This window comes from Meleagris gallopavo, chromosome 11 (genome assembly GCF_000146605.3).
Source record: "Meleagris gallopavo isolate NT-WF06-2002-E0010 breed Aviagen turkey brand Nicholas breeding stock chromosome 11, Turkey_5.1, whole genome shotgun sequence".
Taxonomy (NCBI): domain Eukaryota; kingdom Metazoa; phylum Chordata; class Aves; order Galliformes; family Phasianidae; genus Meleagris; species Meleagris gallopavo.
Window position 1 is genome coordinate 16,979,360 of NC_015021.2, and position 9,368 is coordinate 16,988,727.

The 9,368-nt window shown below is 42.3% G+C and overlaps 1 protein-coding gene across 1 annotated transcript in view; it reads left to right on the forward strand.

Moving 5' to 3' along the window:
• Positions 1–9,368, forward strand: part of GNB4 (G protein subunit beta 4) — a 40,279-nt gene that overhangs the window by 4,207 nt on the left and 26,704 nt on the right. The window lies entirely within an intron of this gene.

The following is a 9,368-nucleotide window of genomic DNA, read 5'->3' on the forward strand; positions in this document are numbered from 1 at the left end:
CAAGTGAATTAAAGCCACTTATATTCCTGGAAATGAATTATTTCCTTTTTATCAAAAAGGAAAAAAAGACAAAGAGGTTAAGAATGTAATTATACATTGCAGAAAGAATTATATTTCTGTCTCCCAGGCTTGCAGTCAGTGTACCAATCCAGCTCTGCTGTGCTGGCTGCCTTTTTGTAGTGAGTCTCGGCAGCTCTGCTTGCGCTGCCTATTTACTTTTCAGTACTTCCTCTTGGAGGCTTTCTTTTACTTCATGCTCTTAGCAGCCTTTTAGAGGAAGCTCTGGGTATTATTTTGTGTCCAGAATAAACAGCGCAGCAGCATAAGCTTCTATGTATGGGCTCTCTACTTCCCCTGTGAGTTTACAAATGTTGTAAGAAAACAAAATGATCACAGAAATAGTGTTTTGAGACACAACCACTTAAAACTAGTGCTGAGGACTCCATTCTTTGCTTTGCCAATGAGTTCAAGTGTATCAGTTGCATAATTTACTATTTATGTCATGAAGACCTTCAGTGAAATACAAAGCCTATGAACCATCTTCCCCCTTTCCTATCTCAGACTGAGAATATTTTCATTCCATTCATCTCTGCTTAGATGCAGGGTGCTGGAGGCTGCTGCAGAGTGTCTGTTTTCAATGCATGCCGGCGTTTTGCCAGTCATGTGTCAGGAGGGAATGTCCTCCCATCGGTATGAACAATATGGCCATGAAAGGAGGTGAACAATAACTCCATTGTGTCCTCCAGAAGGTGGATGGAAGTTAAGGAAATATGTTTTTGTGCACTGTACTTTGGGGTCTTGTGTATCAGTTACGCTGTGCTGCTAGATGTGTTTCCCAGTGTTTGCAAATGAAATTAGGTCAAGGTTGTAAACAAGGAAATTGTATTTATGTGGTTTTTGGATTGATGATGATAGAAGTATCATAAAATGCTAAAAAAGAGCAGCTATAAGGAATCTGATCACCAATACGGATTTATCAATCACAATGTTAAACAGTTAACTTGATTCTGTCTGGACTTACTAGGAACATCCTTTTTGTGGTTTTTCTTGATGGATGGAAGTTGATTGGAAATAATTATATTAAGATTCAGTTATTTATAAAGCCATCATTTAATAATAAAAATCTTTGCCTATGAAGGCATTTGGGTTGCTACACTTAGCACTGGCATACCCAGACTCCTGTCCTCTGGTCACAGAAGAGGGTCTCTGTCGTTCTTAATTGCCTGGAGAGCAGAAAAGGGCATTTTCTGCAAGTTTTCTAGCTCTTGTGGTGTGATGCCCGGATGTAGGTGAGTCCCTGCTACATCACACAAACCACGGGTAAAATCAGAGCCCAGTTATGATTTCAAAAACAATCCCAGGTTTCATGGGGTTGCAAGCTGCTTTATCCTTCATTATCCAGAATAAATAATTTCATTCTTGCTACTTCTCTTGAGAGAAGAGTTAGAAATTGCTGCGTTAGGGTTAAGGGCTGCCCAGGAGCTAACTAGAAAAAACAATCTACAGGTGGCATGGCCAGCTGGAGCTGCGTGTGGCTGTGACTGGTGGTCCCCTGGAACAGAGCTGCAGCACAGGGAAGGCAGGGAGAGCCTGGCCCAGGACAAAGCAAGGTGGATGAGAGAAAAACAGGAAGGGGAACAGTGGGAAGAATTAGCCTTTATTTTGCGTGCTGGAAAGATCAAACTGCATTGCACTGTTCCCGTGTTTTTGAAATATATTTTGTTTTGGGACCTGACTCTCCTTATGCCATCAGTTTAATAGACAGTGATGCAAATGGAAGCATCAACCACTTGCTTGTCTGCTCATACAGACAAACATTTATGTTGGATGGTTGCTTTTTAGCACAGTAGTGATCCAGCAGTGCTAAAATGCCATTTGCTATGCTGTATCAAGGGAACCAGATATCGCTGTAGCCACATCATCAAATTGCATTACAGCCCTTGGTCTAATGACATTTGTATAGATCTTCAGCTCTCCACTGTTTGTTGCTCATCACAGTGGGCTGAAGATAATCATGCAGAGACACTGTCCCATTTGATGTTCTTTCCCTCCACCTTAGCTAATCATCTCTATAATGCACACACAAGCCAGCGCAGTCCGACTTCTCCGGTTGATTTCTTTATTTTTCTTTCTTTTAGCAGAAATACTTGAGAGATCAATGAGGTTATTGTGCCTGCTGCATTGCTCAATTCCCCAGCTTCCTGTTGTGGTGGGATCTAGCAGGAAACTATAAGAAATTCAAAGAAGTCAAATCTCTGCTCATACTCCAAAGTCCTATCCTGCCTATGTAACAGGGAAGGTTGAACAATGTGTAGCCTTAAAAGATTAAGTATCTTTTAATTACTGTAGTTTTGTTCCAATTGACACAATGCTGGGCTTTATATTAGCTTTGCTGGGTGCTCTTGTTCTCTCTTTATACTTCAGCAATGCCAAGTAAAAAAATAAAAACAAAAATAATAATAATAATAATAAAAAAGTGCTCATTAGGAAGGAATTAGGATTGTTTATGATTTTAATCATTGTAACTGCACAATTTGACCAGCTATCTTAAATTCAGTGTGTTTATTCTTAAGATACCAAATGTTATATTGATAATTTAAACAATTGTAGGGGATGCACTGTTATATTGACCTTGCAAGAGTTATTAAACATAGTAAATACAGTATTTACTTCCTAAAATTGGAAGGTTAGCAACTCAGTCTTTTGGTGCTTCATATGGTAATCGTTGGCAAAGCAGCTCTTCTGTAATGTAGCTGTCAGGCTGATGGGCTACAGAAGAAATGGATTCCCAGCCATGCAGTGGCTAGGAATCAGTAAAAGATCAAATGACCCAGTTTCATCAGACCATCAAAGAGTGAGACTTGAGTTCCCCGAATTCAATTGGTTTTTTTCTACTCGATCACTTAGGCTGGTTCTAACCACAAGTTCATAATAAATTTGTAATTAACTCTTGAGCTATTACTCATTACAGGATGGCACTGAACATCAAGTAGCTGTCACTTAGAAGGCAGCAGAGACTTGAATAGAAATGCAACTGCCTTTTTTGAGAAATGCTTTGGGTTTATTAAGAACACTTTGACAGGAGATACAATTCTCTGTTAGTGAAGATAGCAACTGATTCTGGCATTTTCCTGATGGGAGCTTTTCCAGGGCTATTTGATGTAAGCAAATATCTCTGAAAACTGGCAGCGGATGCAGTTGGATCTTGTCTGAAGCCTTGTCTGAAAAAAACACCTGCATGTGTGCCACAGTTTAGATCAGATTGTACAACTTTATTGATTCTTGACCCTGTGTCCCTGTCTGTCACTCAGCCTTCACTGCTCTGAACCATCATTTCTCTGGATCCGTGCTTTCAGCTCGCCAAGACACTGGAGACCATCCTGCAGAGGTGCCCCTGCTCTGCTGCCTGGTGTGGACTGACATATTGGCCAGGGGAATAAGCAAAAATCCCAAGAGGAGCAAGACCTTTCAGTTTTTGAGTTCTTATTCCAAAAGTCTTTTGAGTCAGCAGCTGTGGGCCCTTCCCAGCTCTGGAAGGAATGCCAGATCAGTGCAGTGAGTGAACAAGGTGTGTGCGGGGGCGGCTGCTTCTCTGGCACTTGTGAGAAGCTTTATTCTAAAAAATGCCTCTTTTTGCTGTCATCGTTGCCAGTGTAACAGAGACCCAAATGCTTCAGAGGAGCTGGTAATGGTTTATGGAGGCTTCCTTGTCCATGGCCACTCCCAGCTAAACAAGCCCAGATCATTAGTGCCTGGAAGCTGTAAGCCTGTTAGGATAGCCTGATGGATGATGTGAATGTGCCTGAGCCTCATTTCTAGCAAAAAAAAAAAAACAAAAAACGTCATGCATAGTACACTGTCCCTCACTGACACACATGAAAGCTAGGCTGGTGCATCCACCAGCACTGAGATGGCACCTGGGGAAAAGAGAAAAAAAAATGCCTTGGCTTGTGGCAGGGGATTGGAACTTGATAATCCTTAAGGTCCCTTCCAGCCCAAGCCATTCTATGATTCTTTGATTCTGAGGGACACTGGTACCTTCTGGGAAAAGAGACACAGAAGAGTGTGGTTATTTCCTTCAGAAGTTTGGACCAAAGCCTTGTATATATGAGGAAAATCATTAACGCACAATTAGCAGTTATGCAGTTAAAATGGGAATTACTTCTTCTTTGCAATCTCTAATTTATTTTATAATGTTTTTACATTCTCTCTCTCCTTTTTTTTTTGTTTTTTGTTAGGGGGGCCTCATACTGGCCATTTTCACTTCACTTATGTGTAATTCCACTCCTTTGTTTGCTCATTAGTTCTGCAGTCTGCAAAGCGCTAGTGGTGGGGCAATTTGCTGAGCAGCAGGGGCAGGGAGCAGAGGGTGGGCAGGCAACCTGGCACCTGATCTTGGCTCTGCCCTTAGTCCCTTGGTAAGCTGGTTCCTCCATTCTATGCCTTTCTTCCCCACAGAAAGAGACTCATAGGTGAAGAACAGCTTACTGCATTCAGCCGCATCAACCAGTGCCACTTACTAAAGGAAAACACAAACAAAAACAAGTATTTCATTCCTTATGATCCTTGAAATATGCATGAGTTAATTAAATCCAGTAAGCCTCTTCATTTTGCTTTCCTGAATTAGACCTAAACGTTGAGTCATCACTGATGTACACATCCAAACTGCTATAGACATCTCAGCCTTTGAGTTTTAAGAAGTCTGAAATTATCTTGATTCTTCATTTAACAGATGTGATATGCAAGCAGTGAGTCCTGGTAACTTGCAGAACAGAGTTATCCTACAGATCTGAACAAGCACTGCAGATTGTATCCTTCTCCCTCCCTACATTTCAGCCTTTTCTGTATCCTCTACTCTCCTTGCCCGATTTAATTTGATTAACAGGGTACAGTACTTTGTTGAGAGCATAGTTGTATCATTTGATATTACTAAATTTGTCTTTTAAAACTGCTGCAGTTGACAATAGAAGTACTGTAGTTTCTCTGTCTAGAGCACAGTGTCATACGTATGTATCTGTGTGTGTGACACCTGAAGGCTTGCTGTTCTGCAGTCTGCAATTAGCAACTGTGTTCAGTGGCACAGTACTGCAGTTATGTATGGTAGGGTTTGGCTGTGTCAATGCACTCATTTATTGGTGGCATTGTGTGAATGCATCCACTGATAAATATCACACCTGTTATTTTCCAAGGTGCTGGATGACAGGAATGCAAGACTCTTTCATTATAAATGTAAAAATGAGTTTGATTTGGTTGTGATTGGAAACTAGCCGATATTTGTAAGAATTTCTGAAGCTCATTAATGACCATGATTGTGCTTCTTCAGCTGGCTTCCAGGCTGCTTTTGCAGAAAGGCCAAACAATCTCTGACCAGCCTGAACAAAATAATACTTTAAAACTTCTCTCTTCTTAATTCCACATGCCTTTGTTCCCCATGTCAGTTACTGAATTTTGTATTAAGCTACTTTTCATGGCTATTCTCCTTTTCTGTTTCCATTCATTCCACTTTACACCTGGAATACAACATTAATGTACTTTACACTCTCTGCTTTTTGTAGTAACTGTAAACTCACAAAAGAGTGATCACCTGCTGTTTGTGCACAGCGAACTGGTCCTGGTTTGTTCCCTGTAGCACACACTGTAAAATTGTTGTGGAATTATGCTGGGTATATGATAATTTCCAAAGCAGGTCTAGGAAATGCCATTTATAACAGCCGCGAGAAGCACTTCTTGGCTGTAAAAAGTAGAAGATTTTTCAATCTGAGCCTTAAAAAGGGATCTTCATTGTTTCCGCTCCTCCCGTCTGCTGTTCCCTGCAGCTGAAAATGGGGCAGAAAGCCAATGCCATGACATTTGAGCAGACAGCAGTTTATGGAAGTGTCTATTACAATTCCACACCCACACCCTTGGTAGAATGGAGCCTTCTCCCCGGCCATTCCAAGTAAGTTGCTGCCAGAGCTACAGCTGATTGAGACTTCATCAGAAGGCTGGGATTTGTAGGCATACTGAAACTTGTCTGTGTAGGTTTTACGTGCACATTCTCCTTCCCCTGCTTGCCTGCTCCTCTCCCGCTCCAGGAAGAAAACATTAGAATTTCCAAAACTGAATGTAAAGTTTTCTCAGCCCTCGTGCACCCTTGTTACAAGTGGGTTGGACTGTGGCATCAGAGAAGAGGCAGAAGAGTGGGGATTAACGTGAGCTCTGCTTTCTGCATCATTCAGTGATCCTGAGTGTTTGTGAGATACCTCAATAATTCCAGGAAGCATATGAAACTTGCTAGTGCTCTCTCAACTGCTCTTCAAAGGGAACGGTAGCATCTGAGTGGCTTTTCCAACTCATTTGATGCATACATATATTTTGGTGTTCTTTTATGCTGAGCACTTTCGGTAGTTCCATTATTATCCTGCATCACTTTGTCTGAAAGAAATTTTAATAGATATTATTCATAAATACACACATAGGCCATATGTAAAGCATCCGTGTATATGTATTCACTGTCCTTTCTTCCATCATCCAGACTGAACTGCCACCATGTGTGTCATGCAGAGCATCAGCTGGAGCATAGAGAAGTCACTGCCCTGTTTACTGAGAGAGGTCAACCCTCTGTAAGCAGAGTTGCTGACAGAATGGTAAAATATCATCTGTCCTGCTCTAGCTGTGTGACCAAGCAAGCGAAGGGGTTTGGGCACATTGTCTCTTCGTGTATATAGTCTGTGTAATCCTACCTAATAGGGCAATTAAACATTATCAGTAAAACAAGTGAGCTTTCAGGCCTCTGGCTCCTCATAAGCTTTTAAGGAAAATGAAGTGAGCTGGCTTACTTCCTAGCAAGGGGTTGATCACCATTTTAGTTCCTAGATCTGAAGGGAAAGATGGAAATGTGAGGGGAAAAAGAGGTGGGTTAGCATATCTCACCTGAATGGCTGTATGGATTGCAGAAGTAGAAGTGCTGCCCGTGATAAACAAAGAATGAGGACAAAACAAAAGAAAAGAAGTATTCCTCCTGTGGGAGGGTTCTAATTTAGCCAATGCTAAGAACATGGATGAGAGAAAAACAGTGTTGCTACTGTAGAGGTGTCAAGAAAGTGGATTGCTATGTCAGTACATTAATGTTGAAGTCTAGCAACTTAGTTTTCTTTAGTTTTCCTGAAGTCCATGAAAAGGCTCCTGTGATTCATTCGTGCCAGTGGAGGGGATTCCCTCTGGATCTTTTTGTCTCTTGGTTATCTTCATTTTTTTCCTTGCCTCCTGAAGTATGATTACTTATTGTATATGATTACTTCTTGTATATCCTGAAGTGGTTTGGAAAGGAATTAGATAATGGGCTGATGAAAGGTAGGGACTTTCTGGAACATGGAAAGTACCACACTGATAATGAACTCTGCATTCTTCTGGGACTGAGAAAAGCATGCGTGGACTCTGGTTGTACTTTTAGCCATTTAGATTGTGTGCATGCCTGTCTTTACATCTTTTGGGCTCCAGCCCTGCCAAGACTGAGCTGTTTTTGAGAAAACACCTCATTGTTTCCTAATACCAGATCACTGCTCTAGCACACAGTGTTTCATAACAAAGCCATCCAAAGAGTGGTTAGGGTGTGCTGGAGCTGCCTTGGCAGAGGTTTTCAGTTAGAGCTGAGTCAGCACAGCCTCCAGCAGGTTCCCTTCCTCTGCCTTCCCGTCTGGGATGGCTCCAACTCACCAGGCAGGAATCCCAGCAGTGGGGACCTCCAGAAGGATTTAATCTATCAGAAACTGAATTGCTCTGCTGGCTGCAGTCACTCATAATTCAAAGAGAACATGTTAGGGAAACTGATCTAGATGGATTTTAAAAACTCATCTGGCACTGTATCTCAGCATTTCTTGATCACTGCAGGAAAAAACTGATTCTGAAATAATATAAAGTGTATTGCTGAACTGGCATAAGAAAATCTCCATTAGGGTATCACTGATTTTGCAGAGTAGGATTTAGCATCTGAAACCGATGAATAGAAACAAATATGGATAGAAATGAGTTGTAAAATATAGCAGGACTGGGGATTCACAACTTCTTTCTGTAAAGAACTCTTAAACGGAGCGCACAGTGGGTGAGAAGTTTAACAGAAAGAGATAATTCCATTTATTTGTCTGAGAAAGGAGATTCCTTCCTGCAAAGAGCTTTGCTGTAAGCCCCGGACCATCACAGCTGCAGCAATGCCACTTCTGCAAGACGAGTTCTCCTGCTGAGAGCCATGTCCTGTGTGCTTCATTTTCCCATCTGCTAAGAAACTTCCCTGTCTCCCAAATGAGTCATGAGGATAAATTATGTAATTTTTTTATAAAATGTTTTAATTTGCTCCACTGGAAGGGCAAAGACTGGTAATTTCATAAGATGCAACTACCTAAATACCATCTGAACGTTTCTGGGGCTTTGTTTACTGCCTGTGATTTTCCAGAGCTGCTCCAAAAGAGAAGATGAGAAACGATATGTCCATTCAGGGACCATATCTTGTCAGCAATCACTGCTCAGAGAGACAAAGATTGAATTAAGAAAAATGTAAGGAAACAAGCTTAGTTTAAGGAGAATGTCTTTGTGCCCGTATGTTCCTTTTATGAAAAGATGAGTGACTTTTACAGCATTACAGTGACTCTGAAAAAAAGATGATTTTTCCTCTTCAGCTGAAGTACAGCAAACTGAAATTCGCTCAGTGTTGGTTTTTTCCACACGATCACTCATTAAACACAAAGTAAACGTATTGCTGAGCGACATCTGTCCTTTGGTAAATGGAGCACAGGTGTATGGCAGTGGAGGGAAGCAGAACGCGGACCTTGCATCCATGGCAAAGCTGAGACAACACTTGAGTCAGTTCAGGGATGTGCATAATGGTTTTAAAAATCAGGGCAGCCTGAGGTGAGGGCAGCTGTGGAGGTGTTCCTGGGACACAGTGGGTCTGGGGGAGATGGGGCACAAAGCACAGGGGCACCATGTGGGCTGAGGTTGGAGTCTGACAGGCTGAGCTGTGCCTGGATGGATGGCGCCCGGGCAGTTCTGCTGTGATGGACCCACGTCATGGATTCACTACCACAGGCAGTGGATTTATGAGGGATACGGGATTTGAATATTCACTTGTAGGCATCACAACCACCCTTCCTAGGACCAGGCTCTTCAACAGAGGGTGGTGGGCATGGAACAGGCAGCGGAGCTCAAAGAGCCTTTGGAAACCGCTCCCAGATGCAGGGTTTGGGTCGTGCAGTGTGGAGCCAAGAGCCAGAGTGCCTTCCAACTCGGGATATTCTGTGACACACTAGTCTAGATCCGGAGCCCGGAGCAGCTGCTCCCGGCAACTCCTCACAGAACAAAGTGCTGTGTTACGAGGGAAGGGAAGGGAAGGGAAG